The 27,423-nt window shown below is 38.9% G+C and overlaps 1 pseudogene; it reads right to left on the minus strand.

The window, feature by feature from the left end:
- On the minus strand, window positions 234–26,055 carry LOC109833005 (annotated as a pseudogene).

Genomic DNA, 27,423 nt, shown 5'->3' on the forward strand with positions numbered 1-27,423 from the left:
TTTCTCCATAACTTTTGCTTATTATGATATGTATGTCACAATATAGGATTTTTTCAAACCGAGGGCAATTCTTATATATTACAAGTAGAAATTGGAAATGTTGACCAAATATTAATTCCAATTCTTCATATCAGTGTTTACTAATATGGTACAGAGCTGTGGTAGAACTGTTAAAAAAAGGATCATTCTAAAGTGAAGATATTAAACATGGAAAATTTTAATAAATTGTCACCAAATAAAATTTGGCAATGCTCATTTATTTAAAATTTGAACCACAGGATTGAAGGCAGTTCGGGTTTACATTGACACACCGTACAATTTGTAGCGAGGCAGGAAACTCGCTACCTAATGCGTCAGCTCACCTACTTGTAGACAGAAAGATGAACCTAACCAGGTCCATCAACTTACAGCAACATATCCCACTGAAAATTGGCACCTCAGTTGGATATTCGCAAATGCGTATTCGCATAAAATAAACACTAAAATTCACAGAATTGCAACATCCCCTCAACAAATTTCTCATATCAACAGCACAGTGCTATCCGCCAAACAGGGAGCTGAAGAAGGTCGACTCGTCTTCAACTTGATAGAGCTTCTACGACTTCAACTTGTTTATCATGCACTACTGGCTTCAGTGTCAGGCTCCCTGAAAGCAGTCTTGTGCTCATCGCCATTTCTAGGAGGAGAAACTGTTGATGATGAGGATGACTCGGGGGGTTGGGACAGCTGGCGGGGGCTGTCTTGTGATTGGTTCCTGAAACTTCAGGTGTTTAGAGGAGGGGATGGTTCTGGAGCTTGTGGTGCTTGATGGTTTCCTTGTCCAGCTTCAGCAAGTTTTCTTAAGAGGTTCATAACTACTGGAACGAACTTTTTGATGATATTGAGAGAATTCCTGGAAGCTGCAATGTCAACATAATAAGAACCTAGACGATCAAAAGACGGAAAACGTAACAAGCATTAAAGCAAGAGATAGATGAAACCCTTATTCGCACAGACAACAACATAAAAGCAAGACATGTCAAATTCTTATCAAAAACAGGATAATAAATGCACTCGTTTCGGGATTTATTATCATCTAAAAATTACACAAAATTAATTCCACCCAAAGCCTATTTCGAAGACAGGTGAGAACAAATAAGTGAAAGATCTGGATTTCAAGTACAAAACCATGTTTTAGAAAGAAGCAGGCGCCACAAAAAGGTTTTCTTTAACAATGAAGCACAAGGTGGACAAGAAGTGGATATCTTTTGAGAATAGTGTGGTACATCGAAGAGAAAACACAAATTGAAAAGTGGGTTTCCTTTTTACCTATATACCCCAAAAACCCTATTCTTTTTGGCATTGTCAAAGCTTAAAACACTAGATCAATGACGGACGCTAAGTTGATGGCCACGAGTTCTACGAGCCCAAGTCATTTCCAAGGAACTAAAGTACAATGTCACCGAGCCTGAATCCATGGGCAGGATCGTGGGCCTACCATCAGTCAAGTCTATGACCAACCAACAAGAGCAACAGGATGAAAGCGACCAAAGGGAAGAAGTGATAATAAAGAGGAGAGAAGAGAAAAGGAAGAGTAAATGAGCTTTGGTATTAGAGCGTAAGGATCAAAGAATGTATACGCTTCAGCATAAGGAAATTATCTGCTTTGTGTTAAGAAGGGGTTTTCTTCGGTTTTCTTCCAGTGACCCCTTTGTTCTTCTACTTAATATATGTACTCAGAATACTTTGAAGGATGACGTCTTCAATATCATTATAAACTATGGTAGTTACACATGACATGATAAAGCAAGTTTATAGTAGTTTCAGAAAGTCAGTTTTAAGAGTCTCGCAGCTTTGGCCCATAAAATAAGATTTTCTACTTCTCAAATCAGCACAACTTTAACAAGAAACTACTTTTTGTCACGCGCCATTACCAAATTCTCTAGCAATACCAAGTTGTACTCACAGAGCTCTTGATAATAAAAACAGAACAAAAATTACTCCAAGGTATAAAGGATTCCTGCAAGAGAGCAAATGAAACTAGCTACAGTTGGCAAATTTTCTATTCACAAAAAGTAATTTCTATTCTTTTCTTTCTTATTTAACCTCATGAACTAGCCGTCAGATTAAATTGGCACTAGTTGGATGAGAATGTGAATAGATGGTGAACATTACTTCAAAAGCACCATAAATTCATTGAGACCAAGGACTGCAATTGCAAGAAGAGCCCACGGAGGAGGTAGCCAACTGCTACTGCGCTTGTGAGCTTCCTAAAAAACAATAAGGTTATGCATTAATCTAGACATAGTAAATAAAAATATAAAACCCAGGACTGAAAAATAGGTGCCAGGATATGGCAGGAACTGCAGAGGAGGCCTTAACATTGGAAAACATCTCAACATGATGGTATACAAGCATAAATAGCAGTAATGTTTATATATAATACTACAGAAATGACAGTAATTAAAAAATGTACACCTGCGCAGATATTGCTTGCGTGACTCTGTACTCTGTCTCTGTTTTGAATTGTCTCCACAAAGACTTGCATTGCACCGGTGTGATTAATGTATTTTTTGGAGGAACCTGGATCACACAAACACAGCATGGCATGCTTTATGCGCTAAAATACTTTTATTTCACGCATAAAGTAGAAACTGAGATGTATCAAATAGAACCTCTTCCCATGAATTTGAAGCAAGTGGATCTGTATAAGTTGCAATTCCCTGTTTTTGGAGGTAGGAGCATCAGTAAGAGCTGAATTGAGAATGGCTTCTATCTTATCTGACTTCTCATCCAAATGAATAGCAGCCATAACAGATAAATGCTTCAGAGCCTGCAGAAGTACTCCTTTGTTAAAAAGCAGGCAGATCACATGGTAGGAAATTCATAAATATACTTATAGCAACTAGAAAAATGTATTATTTGAAATAATCGGGCATGCTAAAAAACGTTAAGATGTGGGGTCAATGAAAATGTAAAATTGTGAGATACCGCTGCACGAGCATCCCTTGTGATTCTACAAATGTCCTCCTTTCCTGTCCATACTCTTGGCATCGAGTCTTTATCATGGCTAAATACTGTTGAGAATCTGGAAATAGCATAATGATGACAATTGTAAAATCACAGAAGCCGTTATGGTTCCAAGAAATCCAGAGAACAGGCCAGATACCTGTCCTTCATATTTATCAAAACCTTGCCTGCTTCTTCCCTGGACTTCTTTTCTATCACTTCCTTGTGTGTTCCTTCAGATTTACAAGCATTTCATCAAAAAGATACTTGGTCCAATTCGAAGCCAGAAAGAGAATTTGAGAACTCTGAAAACAGCCTTCTCGGTTTCATGTTTATAAAGCTTTCTGATACATGCACAAGTATCTATTCCAGAAGCATAAAATAAGGATTCCACAGGTTCGGAAAGAGCTTCAATTAGGTTTTTCTGAAGGAAGATTAACTCTTAATCATAATCCCGTTGCAAATATTAACTAAACCATTGAGAATACGTCAAGCCTAGATAGATATATGCTTGAAGATAGATGGTAATGAAATAACTATCAACATCAACAGATTGGAATTGATTTGAAATTATTTTCTAGCACATGTATATAAACCTCATAAGCAGCTGACAACTCTGAAAACTTTGCACTGCGGATAGAAGCCACCATGTGCTTCAATATCACGGACAAGTTTTCTCTCGGACTTTAGAAGTATCCCAGTCTGCCTGCGTAATTATGATGTCTATAATGGAAAAAATCACAACAAATGACATCAGTCATATCATCTCTACTGGCAAGAATATAACATGAATATGCTAAAACAGCGATGCCATATGCGTCAAGGTCCACATAAATACAGGGAATGCTAATAGTTTGAAATTGTAAAAGCCATCATCAATAAGCAATGCGAAGGAAAGACCATAAGCTGAATTACAATTTCAAGCCTTATCTTATACGTCAAGTTCAGTCCTCCGAGTCTTGCTTTACCAATTTACTCTTATTAGGACATCAATTTCCCCCTCTTTTTTCCATGACCTTCATCCCTCCTCTTTAAAGGATTATAAGACCAACTAAAAAAATAAAAATCAGGTGGTTACACAGGCCAAGTTTATACATTGCAACGCATGAATGTACTCACACATTTGCCTCTCTTTATTCACCAGCATGAACAAACTCTTAATATCACCATCATTTCCAACTTGCACTATAACACTTAATTCATTTGGCATTTTCTGCTTCTATAGGTCTTCATCAATAAATACAAATATATAAAAGACATCTCTTTAATTTTAGGAGTCAGAGACATGCTAAAGGAAATGTTACCTGCACACCCTTGATCAAATTCATTGATGGAAGACGGAGTACAGGAGCAAACAGGTGATGCAAAACCTTTCCCACTTTTTATTGACAGTTCCATATCATTTTTAAAATTTTCAAGGGATCTAGATCGCAGATGTCCCAACATTGACTGAAAAGCAGGATGCACAAGCTGCAACAGTCACAAATAAGTACAAGTTAATTATGATCAACCGTTAGATAATAGCCATGAGAATGATGTGGGTGCATTAGATACTGACAGAATGGTGTTGTTATTAAATTCCATTTATGGTATTTACAGATGACAACAGCAGATACATTATTGGATGAATATCAGCGGCGCAGCAAGTAGAGGATTGAACACGAAAGAAAATGTGGAGGGTAAAGATTAATAAAGCCCTCACACCTTTTTCAGGCTTCACTTGCACATCTTAATCACCAAAAAAAAAAAGACTTTCAGAATTTTTAGTTCTTCAATCATTAAATTTCACAATTGAAATATATTAAAAAAGATAAACTGGGTGGATCATTTGAGATAGCGGAACACAAAAATCTTATCATGAAATTCATATTTTCAAAATTCCATAAAAATCCATTTAATTTCACTATTGAAAAAGGGACAATCTGGATAAAGATGAGGTAGATGAAGCATATGGTTACATGCAAAGCTCTTGATTCCAATTGTCGCCGTTTTGCAGTCGTAACACTTTCATCGAAGTAGATGGCTTCTTCGTCATACCTAAAAAGTAAAGTAAGTAATAAACCAATTTAAAATCTAAATAGTTCCTCTCGTTCTTTATTTCACAATAAATAAAAAGACCTTCAAGATCTATGAAGAACTTTTAAATTGATTGCATATACTAGAATTTATTGGCAAAGAGCACGAAGTTGGAAAAAAAACTTCCACGAAGGAATACATTTTCTCGACTAGTGTAAGTTATATTTCTATAAGCAGAAAAGAATTATTTCGTAAGAAAAGAAAAGCAATTTGTCTGTAGTTTCCATAAAAGGATTTGTGCTTGAACAAAGTGATATTTCTTCTCCAAGCAATCAAGAGACATAACACCCTTATATGGTACTGACCAATGTGAATTCAACACTGAACTACCTATAATAAAGCTGACTACGGAAGGCAAACATTATAGGGAAGCAACAACAGCAGTTTGGAAGAAGCAGATAGTGCGAAGAGATGCAGTGCTGTCTGAATTCAAATATATGCAACTTCCTTGGAAAATCAGATAATCATGTGCCAAGCAACATTAATTGGTCCCGTTCACCTAGAAAGGTAGGTAAGAGATGGAAGATTACATTGCAAAATGAAGGGTAAGCACATAGATTTTTACAATGTGCAAGGATTTTCTGGTATTCAAATATAATTTATGAGCATGGTTAGAAGGCGGGAAATTTTCTTTTTGAGTTAATTTAACTTCAGTATTTAAAACATAGTGGTTTCTAAAGCTATAGCAAAAGAAAAGAAAATTCATTATCTCCTCTGCAGCGCACACTTTAGACAAGATATGATAGGAAGATATAAAAGGATTTTGTACTAGTGTTAAAGTGTCCCTATGTATCTTCAATATGACCATTGTGTAGGCGTCTAAAAATGCCTATAGGTATCCACACAGAGCTCGAGACGGAGAGAAGGTGATGAACGTCATTATCTAAGTCAAAGAGGATCATCTGACACCGACCAGCGAATCAACGAACTATTGATAGAGTGGCCCGCGTGCTCACCGGCCACCACCAAGTGGCCCGCACGCTCATCGGCCACCAAATCGGCGAACCAAGTGGCCCGCATACTCACCGGCCACCACCAAGTGGCTCGCACGCTCATCGGCCACCAAAACGGCAAACTAAGTAACCCGTACGCTCACCGGTCACCTCCAAATGGCCCGCGCACTCGGTGACCGAGCCACCTCCAACTGTTTTGAGGTTATCCCTAAACGCGTTTAGACAGTTATAAACTGCAGATGACGTTTAAACACAAATTCTTATTCAAAAGGACATCTTCAAAGGCCTATAAATAGAAGCCTAGGGTCTTCTTTAAATCGGATCGGAGATTGAGAAGGCGAGGTGCTGTCAAATTGTCCAGCTAACCACGAATTTCAGAGGAGAATCATCAGATCTTGGCGAACACTTTCATAAAGAAAGCCCTCTTCGAAAGGTTTGTGATTCTTTTCCCTTCTTTCCTCCGGATTAAACTTGGTTTTAATCTCGAGAAGAGCCACAATCTCGCTTGGTCGTGATTGTCGCTTCCGCAATTGTTTCCTTCGTGAAACAAGAGCGTAGTTATACTGTCAATCGGGTTTGATCTGCGGCGGTCCACGGACTAACGCGTCCCCGACACAGGCAAAGATCCCATGCAAAGCAGCGGGAGATAAACTACTGCTGCGTTTTGTTTGATAAAGTTATAATCTTTATTTTTCGTTATAAGAAGATCTTATAAGAAGATCAACTTTTCTTTCAGTTTGAACTTGTAATCGATAAACGGTGTAACAGGTTTGAAAACAATGGAAAATGTAACTTTTGACACGAACAAACTGACGATCACAGTGGGAGCCAACAGTTTCGCTGTCGAAGCTGTCGTGTCGCAACCACGGATCCGGATCCCGGTTGACGAAGAGGTCGAGTACGAATTCGACCAACTGAAGTTCGAGGAGTATCTGTCGTCGTCCTCCTCCAGATCCTCTGCCCCTCGCAAGCGCAGGAAGATCAAGGCCCGCGTTGCAGTTGCAATCTCGCCTTGCAAAGCCCCTCCGGCCTCTAACGAGCCCAGACTTACAGATCTGAACTCCTCCTCAATCAAGGAGTTGAGTACCGAAGTTATGCCAACCCTATCTAAAAGGGCACGTCAAAGGCAGCGCCAACGACTTGTGCGCCGATTTGCTAAGGCTTTGGAGCATGTTGACGGGATCGGCTATGAGGCGGATCTGAAACGCAGAAAGAACCGAGTTCCCCAGCGGCAAACAAATGCCCTCTCCTCCAAACCAACAGCGAATGAATGGATCCAAGTCAAACGGACCCGCTCAACCCTCGAGGAGAGCATTCAGAAGCGTCGCGCCTTGATTGCGTACGCACGAATTCTCGTGTGAGAAGCGCATAAGCTGAAGCAAAAAGAGGTGATCAAGAAGCCATAGAAACCATGCCAAGTCTGGAAACCAAAGTCTGAAATGGCGTTGATAAAAAATCAAACAGCGTCCGAAACTACCAGAATGCGTGAAGGTTCGGTTCACCTTGCGTACGGTTCACCTCTCACGGACTATTTTGAGTTTCCAACGGTCCCTGTTTCTGTCCCGATGAATTTCGCACTTCCGGTGAAGCCTCACGACCACGGAAACTTGTCCCGTTTCAAGATGAGAATGACGGATCGCCTGGGTCCTTTGCACAAGGATCGAGGCAAAGTTCCGATCAAAGAACGCTTGGGTCCGGTGACTGAACCCCGAGCAACCACTCGAGCTGGGGGTCGCACACACCCTCGCAACAAGTCTGAGCCCTCCTATAATGGAAAAACCCCTGCACTTGACCGCCTCGGACGATGAACTGAAGTCCAAGAGCCCGTCAAGAGTTCGCGCTCCCAAAAGCGTAGCTCCAAATACGTGACTCTTAAGAACACCAATAAGGCAGCAAATCTCCGTAAAAAAACGTGTTGGTCAGACGATAATGTTATACCTAAAAAGTCGTGCCAACACGCGATAGGTTGCTCCGGTCATATGACTGACGAGTTGTACTATCAGGCTGGGGGTACGAATAGAGCTCGAAAGAGAAATACCCGGGAAATGGATTCTCTTTGTCCATGTACCAAACTTATCAAGGCGGTATTATCAGAGTGTAACTGCTCCAAGACCGCCTCGCAGAGGATTTCGGTATTTGAAAGACTTTCTACAGAAACGCTAAGACACAAGTCAAAACGTTTTCGTAAAAGGAAGCCGGCCGTTCAAGAACGTGAATTCTCAAAAGTCACGATTAATATGACAGACAAAGGAAAATCCACGCGACGCTTCAGTCCCGAACCTTTTCCACAAATATCTCAACGATTGACTTGGCTACAAACCGGGGCTATCAGGCCTAGAGATTATAGGAGAATTCAGAGAGGACAGTCCTCAGACGATGAAGCATCAGATGCTAACTCTGCAATTACTTCAGATTCCACTGTGTCCAGTACGGGACAGACTCGAGAGTCATTCATGATCACTACTGAACAGATGGCTTAACTTCTTCAAGATGCTTTGGCAAAGCAGAAAGAGGACTTTAAAATCGAGATGGATATGGTTGTGCAACGGGTTAAAGATTTACATGCCCAACAACTCCAACAGTTGTCAAATCAACGTGGTCAATCTAGTCGTCGAACTACCAATCAAATATATAGCGACTCAGAAGTGAAGGAAAATATCAATGTCGATGTTCCACTTGAGGATAAAAATACTGAAGACATCCTTAACGTTAGGGGTGGTACCAATATCCCTCTCCAAAATCGCCAGAAGAAAGATCCAGGCAATGACCTTAAGAGAGTGGGATTCAATAACATACCCGGCGAAGTTCAACCTGATTAACTTCACGCCGCTTGACGGGAAGGGTTCGCCCACACAACATCTGATCTACTTCAAGTCCCACTTGGGTATGATCTCCGACAATAAAGGCTTGATGGTTCGGTCATTCGTTGGCACCCTTCGTGGGCCCGCCTTCGATTGGTACCACCGTCTTAAACCGGGGAGTATCAATAGCTGGGATGACATGGAGAGCTCATTTCTCGGCAACTTCTTCGACGACGACGACGAGATATCGATCGGAACACTCTTTGAAGAGAAACAGAAAGACGGAGAGCTCGTTGAGAACTTTGTTAAACGCTTCCGAAAAAAGCAATGAACTGCCGAGATCCGGTCACGGAGGAATTCATCCTCCAAACATGCCATAACAATCTTTCCTTAGAAGTGTTAGAAGTTATGGGAGTCGTACCGTCCTACACATGGAAAGAGTTGAAGAAGCGCGGAGAGCAGGCCGAACGCTTCCTCCGAAGGAAGAAGGCTCAGAGGAGCCAACCGACGACTAATCCTGCGAACTCAAACTTCGCCTCCCGTGGTAAAGGGAAGGCCCCTGCAGCTGCGGTTGATGCTAATCAGACGTCACAACAAAAAGAGTATTCCTTCAAGGACGAAGACGTTCCAGCCATCTTCGAATCCCTCCTTGAAAACAACAAGATCAAGCTACCACCTGTCGTAAATCAGGAGGAAGCTGACAACACTGCGGATCCGAAATACTGTGCATACCACAGGAGGATCCTTCATCCTACCAAGGATTGCTTCGCTCTCAAAAATAGCATCCAAACCTTGGTTGAAGCCGATGTCATAACGCTGGGATAAGCCAAATAAGAACCCCACACTCCGAAGAGTATACGAGTATAAACTGTTCCTCGATACTCCAATAGGTATATGAGTCTAAACTATTTCCTTTCTTCCACGGGAAGTTCCTGGAGAGTGCCATGCATAGTATTCTTAAGGATAACCCGATCATGCAGCTGATACAATGATAAACCCAGTTTCGTAAGAAAAGCTGGGGGTGGATGATTCATATAACGGGAAGTTCCCAGAAGAATGCTACATGTAGCTTTTTTAGGGATAACCCTATCATTACAAAAAAGGTGATAAACACTAAACCCCCACTGTGATTTTCAAACACTTTTTTGCTGAGACGGGATTCGATCACCTCGTTGGATCAATCTTCCCTCACAAAATTCTCATTGGTGTTTGACGACTCACAGTATTCCATCACAAAAATCCCCCACCGATCAGACTAATTGACGGTGGGATCACCGAAATTCTTTCCGGTTTAACTCATTCAAATTTTCGCTATGTTCGTGCACTCAACACTTTCATGGTTAGAGCCCGGATATAATGCTTAGAATTTTGACTTGTCAATCTTTGACGAATTGTCAAACCCCTTCGTGTTAAGTCCTTATCATTTGACACTAAGAACCCCTATTGAGTGATTTGTACAAGTCAACACTCACACTGTGATTTGTACTCCCACTCTCACTGCTCACTTGGTCAAACCTTACTACAGTTAGGGCCAAAACTAAAATTCCCTCTCGATTCTTCCAATGAACGAGAGGTCCATTTTCAAATCGAGTGATCAAACCTTCTTACAGTTAGGGTCACCTCAAACTCCCGCTTAGTCAAACCTTCCTACAATAAGGACCAAAACCTCAATTCACTCTCGATAAATGAAAAATTCACCTTTAGTTCGGTAATCAAACCTTCCGACAGTTAGGATTATCCGAATTTTTTGATTCTCAGAGTGGAGATCCCACTCCTAGTTTCACCTTTCCGGATTCTGGGGGTGGAGATCCCACCTCGAGTCTCCTTTCCAACTGGAGATAGAATATAAAATTCTTCCTCTTCAGCTTTGGGAGATAGGATATAAAATTCTTCTTCTCCCGCATCGGGTTCGTCTTTGCCCCAGGAGAAGACACTAATTTTTCAAACTCCTAAAATTCGTGCTTCACAAGCACGGGGAATTTTATCCCGAATCCTGAGTAGGGATAAGTTAACGCCTAACACGTGTTGCCGGTTTAGTCTTTCACCGATTGAAAAAGACACCAGAATCCAGTCTAGGGCATTTTATCCCGAATCCTGAGCAGGGATAAGTCAATGCCTAACACGCGTTGCCGGTTAGTTCTTAACCGTAAAAAGAACAAAAGCCCACATATTCGACATTGTGGTAGGTTGTTATTCATAACGTCAAAATCCGTGCTTCACACGCATGGAGAATTTTATCCCGAATCCTGAATAGGGATAAGTCAGCGCCTAACACGCATTGCCGGGTAGTCTATTCCCGTAAGAAAGACGAAGTCTACGTATTCAATATCGTAGCACTAAGAGAGTTAACTCTCTTAGCACAACGTCACATACGGAACGGACTTAAACAATCCGCATGCAAGCCCGATTCAAACGGTAATCAGTAAAGGCACGTCAAATCCGTTGAAAGCTGAGGGTTTGCCAAAAACCTTAAAGTCTACGTCTAATACGCGTCGCCGTTTAGTCTTTTCACGTGAGAAAGACGAAGTCTACGTATTCAATATCGTAGCACTAAAAGAGTTAACTCTTTTAGCATAACGTCATATGCGGGATGGACTTAAACAATCCGCGTGCTAGCCCGACTCAAACGGTAGTCGGTAAATGCTCGTCAAACCCGTTGATGGCTGAAGGTTTGCCAAAAATCCTATATATGCGAAAGTCACTGACGTATCAACTTCATTAGTTGGTCTTGTGACTTGAGCATGCAACGACTTCGGGATAAGATCCATATCTGCAGACGAAACAACTTTAATAGTTGGTCCTGCAGCCTAGAATTTGGGACCGCCACGTTCCAATGCCTTAAGAGCTTAAACTGTGTAAACTCCAGCAAATATACGGGTATAAACTGTGTTAACGCCGATCAGCGTGTTACAGCAAAGGTTAATGTCTGTCGACGTAAAGGTCGATGTCGGTCAACGCATCAGCAATTTCGCCAAAATAAGGCAAAGGATGATTCCAGGGAGTTCAATCGCATTCAGATATGAATTTTTAACGAAGATGATCAGTTCAAAGTCAACTCAATAACACGAGCTAAATTCAGAAACTTACGCATTAACTTCAGTTCAAGATTTTGACAACGGTCAGACGATAAACGCAGTGCCGGAAGAACTTCATCTATTCGACAAAATACTGAATAGACTGAAGGCTGAAGAAATCAAGAATTGAAGTCAGCTTCAGGTCCTTTGACACCGACTGAAGGTGGGGGCCTATCATATCCAAAGTACCCCAGACTCCTCTATAAAAGAATGAGTCTGAAATACTTTGGAGGGGGTATCTGTAGGCGTCTAAAAATGCCTATAGGTATCCACACAGAGCTCGAGACGGAGAGAAGGTGATGAACGTCATTATCTAAGTCAAAGAGGATCATCTGACACCGACCAGCGAATCAACGAACTATTGATAGAGTGGCCCGCGTGCTCACCGGCCATCACCAAGTGGCCCGCACGCTCATCGGTCACCAAATCGGCGAACCAAGTGGCCCGCATGCTCACCGACCACCACCAAGTGGCTCGCACGCTCATCGGCCACCAAAATGGTAAACTAAGTAACCCGTGCGCTCACCGGTCACCTCCAAATAGCCCGCGCACTCGGCCACCAAATGGTGACCGAGCCACCAAATGGTGGCTCGCACAGTCCCGAGCCATCAGGACTCTTTTTGACTCCCAAACCTCCCAAAACACGGAATTCGATGATTTTTAAGGATTCTTTCGTCTCAGAACCTCCCCAACTGTTTCGAGGTTATCCCTAAATGCGTTTAGACAATTATAAACTGCAGATGACGTTTAAACACAAATTCTTATTCAAAAGGACATCTCCAAAGGCCTATAAATAGAAGCCTAGGGTCTTCTTTAAATCGGATCGGAGATTGAGAAGGCGAGGTGCTGTCAAATTGTCCAGCTAACCACGAATTTCAGAGGAGAATCATCAGATCTTGACGAACACTTTCATAAAGAAAGCCCCATTCGAAAGGTTTGTGATTCTTTTCCCTTCTTTCCTCCGGATTAAACTTAGTTTTAATCTCGAGAAGAGCCACAATCTCGCTTGGTCGTGATTGTCGCTTCCGCAATTGTTTCCTTCGTGAAACAAGAACGTAGTTATACTATCAATCGGGTTTGATCTGCGGCGGTCCACGGACTAACGCGTCCCCGGCACAGGCAAAGATCCCATGCAAAGCAGCGGGAGATAAACTACTGCTGCGTTTTGTTTGATAAAGTTGTAATCTTTATTTTTCTTTGTAAGAAGATCTTATAAAAAGATCACATTTTCTTTCAGTTTGAACTTGTAATCGATAAACGGTGTAACAGGTTTGAAAACAATGAAAAAGGCAACTTTTGACACAAACACATTGGCGTATAAACAAGATTTAAATGTTATGCATGTAGCTTAGTTTATTGTGATTTGCATTTATCGTTCGCATATTTAATTCTTAATTACTAATCAGGACATGAATGCATCTATCTATTTGTAAATTATCATACCACTATATCTTGCATGTTTATAAGTTTTACAAATTTTAAAAATAAAATGTTTAAACTCATGAGGCTTATGCCTCACATTTTGAAGCTTACACCTCGCTTCATTAAAGGGTCTAATGTGTCGCCATGCGCTTCCGCTTTTTTAAACATTGGGTCTTACCGTTTGTGTATTTTTGAACCTGTCAAGCTCTAAGTAGAACTTTTAGGCATTCTTCACGATCCACATGTTGTGGAGGTTTACAAAAAGACTATACAATGTATTCACTGTCATCATTTTTATTATAGACTTCGCTTATACAAATGAAACATGCCTCTGACTCACTTCCTGAAGATCTTAAAAGTCTATGATTGGCTATAATCCTCATGTCAAAACTCACAATATGGTCCAGGCTCAAGTGTTGATTGACAAAGGCACCCTCTGATAACGTAAGGTAGAGAGGCCAGCTGTTGATCACGCGATTAAAATGTCCTGAACCATGGAATAACCTTCCAAATCCCATAGTCTAGAACCTTAAAGCCTGTTAAATGTGCTTGTGTGCATTCACCTGCGTGTGCGTTTTCCCATGTGAGTGATTCTGAAAATAAGCTTTACTAGAAAGAAACCATAGTGGGTCATTCTATGGAAGAATACATATAAAAAATACCTGTCCATATCTGGTTCATCCTTCGGAACCATATCACATCCCGGATCTGATGAAATAGGATGAATTGAGACGGTATTTTCTAAATACGTAATTATCTTGAATATATCAACCATTTCTTTATTTTCCGATCGCCTGGAAGGGACAAAAGATGCGAGATTGAGAGGTTTGAAAACTTCATAAGTCATTTGCCGAATACATGCCAGTGTAACCAATCCTAGTATGCGTCAGAGGATTCCTAGTAGGCTAGTAGAGAGGGAGGCCCTGCAGGCATCCCACAGCTGTCTGTGCTTGTGGTGCAGGAGTATTCTTACCTCTATGTCTCCACATACACCACGCACATATCTTTGTCCGTCGCCATTTTTCTAATAATAAAAAACTAATCTCTTTCCATTTTTTTTATCATGTTCGGTAAGAGGACTCCAGAAGATAAGGAATGCAACCTCATGATATGTGCATGATAAAAAACCCACAAAAAAATAAAAGAAGAAAACGACAACCTGGCAAAAATAGAAAACAAAGAAAAATTCAAAGAGATAGAAATTCCTATTTGGATGGGTACAGCTGTTTGAGGTGTGCTGTTCTAAGTAGGGCAGACCATCCAGCGTGATCTTCCAAACCGGAAGCACTACCAGAGGCACAGAATTTCCGCTCCTAATTGCATGGGTTATCTTCAAGATGGCTCCTAAAGGTAATTTGACAATGCTACCCCATTAACAAGATCATTGGATGATCAACACCCTTGAATATTTTATTATACTTTCAAATGAATATTGTGCTAGATCTTTCATAGAGATTTTTAGGTGTATATAGTTTGATGCCTGTACTTAATTCTTTGCAATATATTTACAGTTCGCATTAATTCTATCATGTGAACCCGCATAAAAGAAAATTGTCACTTTGCGTCCAAGGTACATGCTTACAAGAAGAATCAATTTTGAATGATAAAAGATGTTGTTAAGATATAAAAGTTCTAGCATCCGCCACCAGCTTAAAAATCATCTCTATATCAGGCAGTGAGCAGCAGTGGAACACGATTATGGTACACATAACAATAAAAAATGAATAACTGAAAATAAAACATCAAATAACTATGATGAACACTAATAGACATTTGAATAGCTAGATGAATATGCTGAGACTAAAAAAAATCTATCATGACATAGGTTAGGATATAGGCCTTCCTGTCATTGTTAGTAAAACTTAACCAAATTGAAGTTAATGACCTTGACAGCCACGGTTTCCTTTTATTCCTATCAGCATGTGTTAAGAACTCATCCATCAAAATACGCATCATATATGCTACATACTAACTGAACTGATTCAATATTGACAATTTGCATTAACAGTGAGAAGAGTGAGTAGAAGTAGATCATGTCATAAAGAAATTTACATAAACGCAAAGCTAAGAAAGTTGAAAAGTTTACAGAAAAGGTCAAATGTTTGAAGAAAACAAATTATATAAAAAGTAAAAGCATAATGGGCAGATAGTAAACAAACAGGAAACGGAGCAGGTAGCAGCAGATTTAAATTTCACCAGTTAAATCTTGAAATAAGAACAAAACTATATAAAAAGGAAGAACTTATGTTACACTTACTCGGACAGGTAAGTATCCAGGATGGAACCCAGTTTTCTACCAAATCCAGACAATGGACCAGATTGGACAGCCTCCTCCAACTCCATCCAACTCTATCAGAATTTGCAATAGAAATCTTATGGATTTGTCCATTTAAACAAATACAAGAACATGTTTAACAATTGATTACCTCATTTGCAGTCGATTGACTCAGCTTCTCATTGGCAAGCTCTTCGCACCTTACTGTAGCAACCGCTACCTAGAAAGTAGGGGGAGTAAACTCTCTTTAGGGGGAAAAAAGAAAAGAAAATTAGTATCTTCTCTAAATGGTTTACTAGTAGATACCTTATGAGCAGGAAGGTCGAGGTCTCTATTTTCTCGAATGATTTTCCATATTTGCTGTGCACTAAAAGAAAAGCAAGAAGCAGGAATCACACCTCTTCTATCACCAGCATGACCTCCAGGAGCAATTAAATGTAAAAACCTCTGTCTTAGTAGTTTAACCTGTATAAGGAAGAAATTTTGAATGCCTCATTAAAATTACCGCGAGATATAAACTAATAAGATAACAATTTCAACTGTCGAAAACAACACCATCCATAACAACCATTTAAACATGTGAAAGCCCATATATGCTCTTTGCCAACTACATATGAGGCATGACAAAGAAAATTATAGATATATAGGACAATAACAACTATGTTTAGTAAGTACCTGCTCTCTAAATTGCTCTTCCTTCTCTTCATAACTAGGCAAAGTTGTAACCTCCACCTTGGGATAAATAAACAAATAAATAAATAAGTACCAGAATATAAAATTTCTTCTTACTTCATAATCACGTAAATTAAAAAATTCACTGAGTTCAATATCTTTATGAGCGTCAGGCTTGGGAACATTATCCCATATCTGCAGAGAAGGTGATAGTCAAAGCACCAAAGACAAAAGTAAAAGCATTCTTTAAAAAATAAACTAAAAACGGATGAAATACCTTTCGAATATCCTCCCTTAAGACTGGCTCTAGATGCTCTAATGGGCTCTACATTGGGATAGCAAGAAAAAGCAACAGGGAAAAAAAGTTAGGCATATTACAAAACAGATGAAATGATTTAATCTAGTTATTTATATCATGATCACAGAGGACATTTGGGGCAAGAAATTTAAATCTTTTGATGTGAACCTTTGTTTTGTCACGAATAACAAATAGTAATGTGGTCTTGCAAGGACTGAACAGACGCATCATGACCTGTATAGAAGGAAGTGACATATTGCATAAAGCATCAAGACTTTGTAGTTCTTTCTGGAAGGAAAAGAAACAGCTAAAAAACTATGAAGAGGGAAAGAACCTGAAAGACCGTCTTTAAAAGTGGCTTGTTAGCAGCCTGCTCCTGGCCGATGTCATGACACCACCTAGATAGATCACTTTGTATCACTAGGTATAGTAGCAGGGATAGTCTTTAATGGAATAAGAGTACTATAGGATAACTTTTGTTTTCAGTGAGATCCTAGAGAAAATTAAGTATCAATATCATAAGATGGTTTATTCACATATTTATTAGAACAATATCTGAAACTGCCAAAGCAAAAAGGGCGCTTCGCTTCTCAAATGCAGTATCATCCAGGAAAGGAAAAACAGTAATAAAATGTAGGAGAAACAATTATCAAATATAACACAAGAATTACAAGGGCATGAATACCAGCTCTGCGAGTAAAAAAAGAAACCTCACTTAAAAATTTATCTTTCTTCTAGAAATATATTTCTTCCACCAAAAGAAACGTCCTATTCATCAACCAATTGTAAGATTTTCCTTTGAACAATAGTCAAAAGCAGCAGCCAAGGCAACAGATGAAATAGCATGACAAATTATCAATGTCGCATCTATGTTTTAAGTAGTAACTAATAAAAGAAATTCACCTCTCCTCTCTCCCTGCCATCCATGCCCTCCAAGTCTGCAACAATTGTGCAAGGTTCCAGTCTAACACACCTTGCTATCCGGATATCTTCAGTAGTTAGGCTTATGATGAACATAAATGTTTTCTTTAGTACACATTTCATAACTATCCCTGTTCATAAATAATGCTAATAAGATACCTACATGTTTTAATAATATAAAAAGAACAGAAGACGTACCTTCCTCTGAAAGCATCCATTTCTCTAAAGTTGGTGCTGAATAGCGGGTTAAGCAAGGTGCTTTTACCTGTCAAGGGGGAATTACTTATACTTGAAATAGAAAAATAAATAAAGAGATCCAAATTCTTGAGATCTTCCTGGAAGCAATTGACGTTAATTGTTAAGCAAAAGCCACTACCTTGAGCAGTGGTGGATCCAGAAAAACTTTCTAAGAGGGGCGGACAGCAAGCATACGTTTGTTTAGTGGTTACATAAGTAGAAGCAGTGTGCAACCTCTTTAAAATTATGGGGGCAACTGCAATTTTAGAAAGGCTTTAGAATGAAAATTTAGAATAGTTAGGAGTGCAACTGGCCCCCCAACAATCAATATAGATCTGTCCTGACCTTGAGAAGCATTTGAGTTACCATCATAATATATATAACAGTAATTAGTTAAGTAATTAGTTAAGCTTTTAAAGAAACTCAAATCGACGTTATACTTTTGTCACTCACGTAATGAACTCGACAACCAATTGATACTTCATAACCCCATTGAACTTTCTGTCAGTTATTTCAAATGCTTCAAACGTTATTTTCCCTCACCTTGTACTAACCCATAAAAATGATGAACTACCTGCAGACTGTTTAAAGCAACAGACATATATTCATGAAAACACTTCTCCAGACCCTTGTATCAAGTTCTTTCATTGAACTTGGTAGTGAGGTAGCCAAATCACCCCCCTACATCACGCCTCGAAGATGAAGCCTATTTTTAAAAGTAGGTGAGCCTCTCTCTTCGAGGTGTGATGTCGGGTAGGGATTTGGCCACCTCACTACCAAGTTCAATGGAGAAACTTGGTACCAAGTTTCTCCATATTTCTCTCTCTCTTGGCGAAGTTGGCCACAAGAGTTCGTCGGCGAGATTTGAGCACGAGAGTTCGTCGGCGAAGTTGGGCACGAGGAGTTCGTCGGCGAGATTTGAGCACGAGAGTTCGTCGGCAGAGATCGACGGCGAGAGCACGAGACTTCGTCGGGTCAGTGAGATTTGAGATTGATTTTTTGGGGGAGAGAGAGATGGATTTGGATATTTCTCTCACTTCGTGGAAAGAGAGAACGAGATCTGAACGAGATCTGTTAGATAAAGTAGCGGAGGAAATTTGCAAAAAAACCCATTTCGATCCCAAGTGCGTACGCATCCATTCGTAGATGAAATGCACTATATATGTATATATATATATAGAGAGAGAGAGATTAATGGGTATCCTTGTCATAGGAGGGGATTTCCTCATTGACGCCTCTAAAATCACATGATTGAACGATATTATGGATGATCCGCTCCGTTGAACTTGATCTACATATTCTAAAACCCCAACACACCAAGTTTGGGGTGAATCCGTCGTCGTTTGACCCTCCATCGAGCCATGTGAAAAGTTCTATTCATTCAAAACCGTTAAAATTGATACGAGTGGATGAAGGGTCAAACGACGACGGGTTCACCCCAAACTTGATGTGTTGGGGTTTTAGAATATGTAGATCAAGTTCAACGGAACGGATCATCCATAATATCGTTCGATCATGTGATTTTAGAGGCGTCAAGGAGGAAATCCCCTCCTATGACAAGGATACCCATTAAGCCTCTATATATATATAATAATATATATATATATATATATATATATAATATATTATATATAAGTGTTAGCTTGACTCGGTCATTAATGACCAAATCAACGTTCGTTTCTTTGTTGAAAAGAACATGGAAACGTGGTTTGTTGAGAGAATATCTCTCAAGGGGCGGATTAGAGGGGGTGAAGATAGTGGGGTTAGCCCCTATAAAAGGAGGGTCGATCTCCTTCAGAAATCACAACGAAGAAAAGCAAAATCAAATCCTTACCCATTATCGGAGCCCCCCTCAAAAATCTGTTCTTTCTTCTTCTTTGAATTCGATCACTGGTATCAGACAGCGATAACTGCGCCTCCATCGCTTCGACACACTGGATCAGCAACCTATTGACCAAAGGCTGCTAGGCAGTCTTGAGATCGCAGCAGTGCGCGACGACGACATGCTTCGATCGATCGCCGACTCTGCTGCTTCGATCGGAGACGAAGACGAAAAAGAGAGAAATCGAAGAGCATCGCGTCGACGACGAATTCGAACGGGGAGGAAGTAGTAATCCCATCGATCTCGGTTCCTTCGCTGCATCAAGAAGCGATCTCAATAGCTAAGCTTCAATTTCTGTTTTCAAGAGAAGCCTTTTGGGGGAGAAGAGGAAATAGAAGGAAGGACTAAGGCTTTGTCATGAGTTTTTAATCCAATGGATCTGTGGAACGTTGGGCCTTTTATTTTTTTTGAGTTTGGGCCTAGAATATATATATATCCCACGATAACATAAATTCCCCCTGAACCATTAACCTTTTCTCCTAGGCCTTCTAATTGGGCCTTTGGGTGACCATTGTTGAGGTCTGTTTCACCTATCAAGGTGGAGGGCAGCGCACAAAGCTGCTTTCACACAGCAGATCATCTCCACAATTCAGACTGAACCAATTTCGACAAGTGTTGATCCAATCAACACCGTTAAGTAATAATCTCGCTCAAATTGGAGCTTCATTTCTTAACTCTCAAGAATCAGGTTCATTTTATTTATTTATTTTTTGTCTAACTTTATTATATTTTAGTATAATTGTCAATATATCAACATTATACATATTTAAATTGAATTTAGTTTTAGTTCTTTAACGAATGGCTAGTAAACTCGTTCTATCAGAACTAGAAAAATTTGATAAATTTAATAGCAGTAATTATGATATGTGGTATAGAAAAATAGGATATGCTCTTATCCATGACAATATTGATGACGTAATCGAAACCACTGCTCCAACCCTTACTGATAAACCAACACCTGAAGAAAAAAAATGATTTGAACAGTGAAAGTCGAAAGATAAAAAGGCGAAAAGCCTTATGCTCATGTTCATGGAAGATAACTTAATCAAAGTTTTTGAAACTTATAAGATTTCCATGGACATGTGGAATGCAATAAAAGAAAAATACGACACTGCTTCTGAAGTTAACATCCAACTCTTTTTACATAAGTATAATTCTTGTCGTATACAAGAGGGAGACAATGTCGTAGAGCATATAAATAAAATGATTGTCATGGCTAAGGACTTATCTATTGCTGGGACCTAAATCCCGGAAAGAATGCAAGTGACAACTATTTTGAATAGTCTTCCCCCTTCACTTGTTGTGGCTGGCCCCACATTAAGAATGAATCCTACCATTAAGTCTGTCACTGATCTTCCTATGCACCTAGCGATAGAACAAGACTTAACAACCAGTAGGAAGGAACCAGAACTGAATATGATGCAGCAGGAGCTGAATTATGTCCGCCAGAGGCATAATACTGGAAACTATAAAAACCCTGATCCTAGTAAACCACAATCGTGAGAACCGAAATCACAGCAGTTCAAGAGAAAGAAAGTACCCCGCGGAGCCTGCTACAATTGTGAAAAGTTCGGGCATTTCAAGCCCAATTGCCCACAAGGTGAAAAGCAGGAGAATAAGGAAGGCTATAAGTATCCAGAACAAGGGGTACTAGCAAAAGAGAATTGTAGGTGTGACGGAGTGTAATGCTATGATGACGGATATCAGTGGTTGGTGGATCGACTCCGGAGCAACTAGGCATATTGCAAAGGACAAGAAAGGAGTCATAGAATTCACCGAGCTTAAGAAAGGAGAACAGAGAATCTATATGGGAAATAATATCTATCTCGATGTAGAAGGTATTGGTTCGTATAGATTGGATCTTGGGGATAGTATTCTTATCCTCAAAGATGTGTTCTATACGCCAGGAATTCGGTGCAATCTGATCTCTGTTCCCAGCTTGATGAAGAAAGGACTGGAAGTTAGATTCTATAATAACAGGGTTTCTATAGGCAAGAATAATAAAGTGTATGCTATGGAAAAATATGTGCCCGAACATGAATTATGCATTCTTCCAGTAGTTTGTAATAATTCTGATAATAAAATTTCGAATTTGAACTACTTATCATGTTATATTTCTGAGTCTGAATTGTGACATTCTAGATTAGGACATGCTAGTATTTCAAAAATAAATAAAAAAATATCAGAATAAACTTGCTTTCTGCATTATCTAATGTTCAATTATCACCATGTGAACATTGTTTAACTGGTAAAATGACTAGAAAACCTTTTATTGGCGGACAGAGAGCCAATGAACTTTTAGGGTTAATACACTCGGATATTTGTGATCCCCTAAGTGTCAAAACTCATAGTAATAAAGAATATTTTATTACTTTTATAGATGATTATTCTAAGTTGTAATAAAGAATATTTTATTACTTTTATAGATGATTATTCTAAGTTTGCACACGTCTATCTTATATCCAAAAAATTAGAAGCTTTTGACTGCTTTAAGAGATATAAGACAGAAGTTAAAAACCAACTTGGATTGAAAATTAAAATTTTAAGAACTGATAGAGGTGAGGAATATAACTCTAAAGAATTTGAGAGTTATTGTATTCAGCATGGAATTAAAAGACATATAACAATGTCGTATACGCCACAACAGAATGGTGTTGCTGAAAGAAAAAACAGAACATTACTTAATATAGTTAGATGCATGTTGTTTCATTCTGGTCTCTCTAAAAACTTTTGAGGAGAAGCATTGTTAACTGTAAACTACGTTTTAAATAGAATTCTCATCAAATCAGTTATATCTACACCTTATAAATTATGAAATGGGAGGGAACCTAATTTGAGTCATCTCAGGAATTGGGGATCTATAGCCCATGTTCTTATTCCATATCAACTTAGAGATAAGTTGATTTTAAAACAATAAAGTGTAGATTCATAGGGTATTCAGAAAAGTCAAAAGGTTATAAGTTCTACAATAAAGAAAAAGGAGTCATTGAAAGCAGAGATGCTATATTTCTAGAGAATCTAGAGGAAGAGGAACAAGTTCGAGAGGAAACAGAACCTCTAATTATAATAGATGATGATTATTACAGTGTTGTTCTCACTAATGACCCTGATATTGTGAATGAACCTAACCTTAAAAATGATGAAATACCTATAAAAAATAATGTACCTAATCAATCGGTTGTAGGCAACAAAAAGCCAAGAACACAACCTTCATGGATGGATGATTACTATTTATATTCATGTGAGTCATCCTGTTTTTCGGTAGGTACAAATATAGAAGAATAAGATCCCTTAACCTTTTCTGATACGATGAAATCACATGAATCAGTTTTATGGCTAGAATATATGAGAGAAGAACTTGATTCCAAAGAAAAGAATAAGGTATGGGAGTTATGTGATCTACCAGAAAATAAAAAAGTCATAGGATGCAAATGGGTGCTCAAAAAGAAATATCGTGTTGATTGATCTATTGATAAATTCAAAGCACGGTTAGTTGCCAAGGGTTATAACCAGAAGGCAGGAATAGATTTTCAGGAGACGTATTCTCCTGTAGCTAAATTTGCATCCATTAGAATTATTTTGGTTATTGTTGCATATCTTGATTTGGAATTATTCCAAATGGATGTTAAAACTGTATTCCTTAACCGAGAGTTGAAGGAAATAATATATATGCAGCAACCTAAAGGTTTTCAGGTGAAAGAACAGGAACATACAGTTTACAAATTAATGAAATCTCTATATGATTTAAAACAGTCTTCTAGACAATGGTATCTCAAATTTCATGTAGTTACTAAACTTGGTTTTATTCAAAATAAATTAGATAATTGTGTATATGTCTTGAAAAGTGGGAGAAAGTTTACTCTATTATCCTTATATGTGGATGATATACTGCTCGCTGAAAATTACATAGGAATGTTGAATAAAACCAAGACAGATCTCAGCAAAAAGTTTGAGATGAAAGACATGGGAGATGCATCATATATTCTTGGAATTCAAATAATTCGAAATAGAAAGTCTAGAATGCTAAGTTTAAAACAAGAAAAATATTTAAGATTAGTTCTTAAAAGGTTTGGAATGGAGAATTCCAATCCGGCACCAACTCCGTTGGTTATGGGAAAGAGATTATGTAAAGAGCAAAACTGCTGAAAAGGGGCAGAAGTAGGGGTGTTAACGGAGCGGATACGGCTCGGATATGGCACTTACCATATCCATATCCGCTTACCCATCTCGGAGACGGATACGGATATACGTCGGTAAGAAAAATTCATATTCATATCCGCCAAAATCGGATACGGTTACAGATATATATGCGGATATATAAACGGATATGCATGCGGATACAAAAAGGATATGAGAAAACTAGATAGTATTCAGAAAAATATAGTCATGTGATACAAAAAGAGTTCGTTAATATGTTCATTATGATTGAAAAGCTTAGATTAGACATATTGATCATCAAAATTAACCACAAATCTATAATCTAATAATCGAAACTATCGTAAGAGTATTACCAATATGTATTCGGATTTTTTCGGATAGGGATACGGATATTTCACTACAAAACCATATCCGTAACCATATCCTATCGGTAATAGATTTGAGTAACCATATTCGTATCCTAACGGATATGGTTACGGATATTTCCTCGGATACGGATACGGTTTGGCACCCCTAGGCAGAAGCTATTAGATGTTCCTTATGCTCAAACAATTGAAAGCTTGATGTATACAATATTGTACACCAGACCTGATATAGCTTATGTTGTGAGTCTAGTCAGTCGATATCAAAGTAATCCAGGACCAGCACATTGAGAAGCTGTTAAAAGGATTATGAAGTATATCAGAGGTATATTGACTCATAGGTTAGTTTATCAAACTGATTCACTTGAACTCCTCGGTTATTCCGATGCTGATTTTGGAGGTGATAAAGATGATGAAAAGTCCATTTCGGGACACTTATTCATCTTTGGAGGTGAAGCTGTTTCTTGGAGTAGCAAGAAACAAGGGTGTGTTGCTAGATATACGCAAAAAGCTGAATATAACTTACAGTATGGCAACTACACATGTTGTCTGGATAAGACGGTTTTTGATTGATCTTGATCTCAATTTGTTAGAAGTACCTATTGATATTTATTGTGATAATCAAGCAGCAGTTAGTTTAATCAATAGTGGTGCGCATAGCTCTAAAGGAAAACATATTGAGATTCAGTATCACTATATTCGAGATATTATAGAAAAGGGAGAAGTCAAAGTAACTTATATCCCTACTACAGATATGATTACTGATCCTTTGACAAAAGGAATACCAGCGAAATCTTTTATTAAACATGTAAGTTTGATGGGGCTTAGGAATAAATAAGTCCAAATAAAATTTCATGAATAATAAAATAAGAGTTATTTTCTACGGATAGTGAGAGTAATGATAAGAAAAAATATCTAATCTCACGAATAGTGGGAGGCATGTCACTTGGTTGATTTGGTCAAATGGGAGATGTTAGCTTAACTCGGTCATTAATGACCAAATCAACGTTCGTTTCTCTATTGAGAAGAACGTGGAAACGTGGTTTGTTGAGAGAATATCTCTCAAGGGGCGGATTTGAAGAGGGTGAAGATAGTGGGGTTAGCCCCTATAAAAGAAGGGTCGATCTCCTTCAGAAATCACAACGAAGAAAAGCAAAATCAAATCCTTACCCATTATCGGAGCCCCTCAAAAATCTGCTCTTTCTTCTTCTTTGAATTCGATCACGCATCAAATAGCTATTTACAGAGTAGATTGTGCTCGACTTCGCTCTCTATATGCCTAAAAAATACACCTCATCTCTCAAATTTCTACTTACCCAGACTTAAAAACACTCAAATCATGTATTCACCAAAATTTAACCGACACGTTAACAAATCATTCATCTTAAACCCAAAATACATAAACAAAGGTAACGATGCATGCATCTCATTTTTGCCCCCGAACTCCGCAATCAAAACCAAATTTCTTTAAACAAAGGATCATTACCCAATCCCTAACCCTAATTATCCAATAAAGAGCAATCGATATTTCCACAAGGCAGTTTTTGGGGGTGATTACCGCTACTTTGAGGTCCCATGATGGAGACAACTGCGTACGAGAGTCCACTCTCCTTGAGCTTCACAGCCTTCATGAAATGATCCAATCCCGAGACGTTGAACTCGCCCTCTCGATCTATCAGCTGCGTTGAACAGCACTCATCGCCCGTGGCCGATAATGCTGCATGCACGCGAGAGATCGAATGACGTCTGAAGAAATTAGGCTAGCTTCTTGATTTCTTGCTTTAGTTTTTTTTTTTTTTTTGTTGCCCTTTTACGAGGTTGAAGATTGAAATCTAGGGTTTGAAAATGAGAAGGAGAGGAGAATCGAAATAGGGGAGAAGAGAGCGGGGAGAACTTCGATGGGAAGCGAATGAACACGCGGACCCTGAGTTGCTACGGCCGGTTTAATGCAAAAATATTTGATCTATGTTATCGTGCTGATAGTAATGTACGGCGACTGGGGAACTTCGCAAATGAGCCCTTTGTCTTTTAAGTCTTAAAACACTTTTGAGCCTCAACTTGAAGTTGTCACCCTCTTTCTAATGCTATCGTTGTTTAATTAATTTATTTATTTTCTGTTTTTTCCCTCCCTTTCCCTGAAATGTCCTTTAGTTTTCACTTTTACAAATGTGAAGGGTAAATAATATCTTCAATTTTTTTGCTAATTGGTGTCCTTTTGCTTGTTTGGTTAAAAGATGTCTTAATACAATTTGAAATTTACTTTTAGCTGGATACAAATTAATTAAACTGCATTTTTTTACGTGACGTGTAGAAATTGATTAGGCATCCTTGAAATGCATTCTTGTTCGTTAATTTTAAATCTAATTCCTAATCATGCCTAATTTGAAGAAGTTGGTATAAATTTGGGTAAATTTCGCATAAACCCCCAAAAGATAGGCCCATTTGATATACCTAATTTTTTGGAAATGTCAAAAAACACGAAATAAAATTTTGGGGTTTTATATGTCGACATCTATATTTTTGTTAAGGTGATTAATATGTGACTATGTGAGTATAGTTCCACATCGGATAAGAAAAGAAAAAATAATGAGTTTAAATAGGAGTTTGGGTCAATATCTGATAATTATAGTTTTTGGGTTAAAATTGATGGCTTTTTTTTAAAGGAACTTGCATATTTTATTGCCAAGCGCAAAATTGCACTGATGCAAAATAGCTTTTTGCGACACTATCTCCATTCAGGGGCTGTTTGGTTGGCATTTTTTGCTCTTGTAAAGCTGTCAAAACTGACAAAAGCTGTCAGTTTTGACAGCTTTACAAGGGCAAAAAATGCCAACCAAACAGCCCCTGAGTTGAACTCGATTACATACGCGACAGGTCAGACAATGTGGAGATCGTTTTCTACGTCTCACATCCAAGTGAGTTCGGGGATAAAGATCCTCTATCATTTCGTGGATCCATGAACGGTATTCTTTATTAAAATTTTCTTTCTTTCTTTTTTTTTTTGAGTTGGGTATGACAAGACAAAGATTTAGACAGTAAGAAACAGGATATGCTCATTCCTATACTTAGAGCAAGTGCACCAAGCTCCCACCGCCGCTCTCAAGGCCTACGTGGTGGTGGGATCGAGCTCTTAAACCCCCCTCCAACAAACTCTCAGCAAGCTCCCAAGGGGCTCCATGGGCTGATGTGGACAATGGGGCCCACCGGAGCTCTTTGGAGCTCCCAAGCGCTCCACAAATTTGTGGAGCGTTGGGGAGCTTCCAAGCATTAAAAAAAAATTTTACAAAAACCCCCTTACTTTTAA

This window comes from Asparagus officinalis, chromosome 3 (genome assembly GCF_001876935.1).
Source record: "Asparagus officinalis chromosome 3, Aspof.V1, whole genome shotgun sequence".
NCBI lineage: Eukaryota > Viridiplantae > Streptophyta > Magnoliopsida > Asparagales > Asparagaceae > Asparagus > Asparagus officinalis.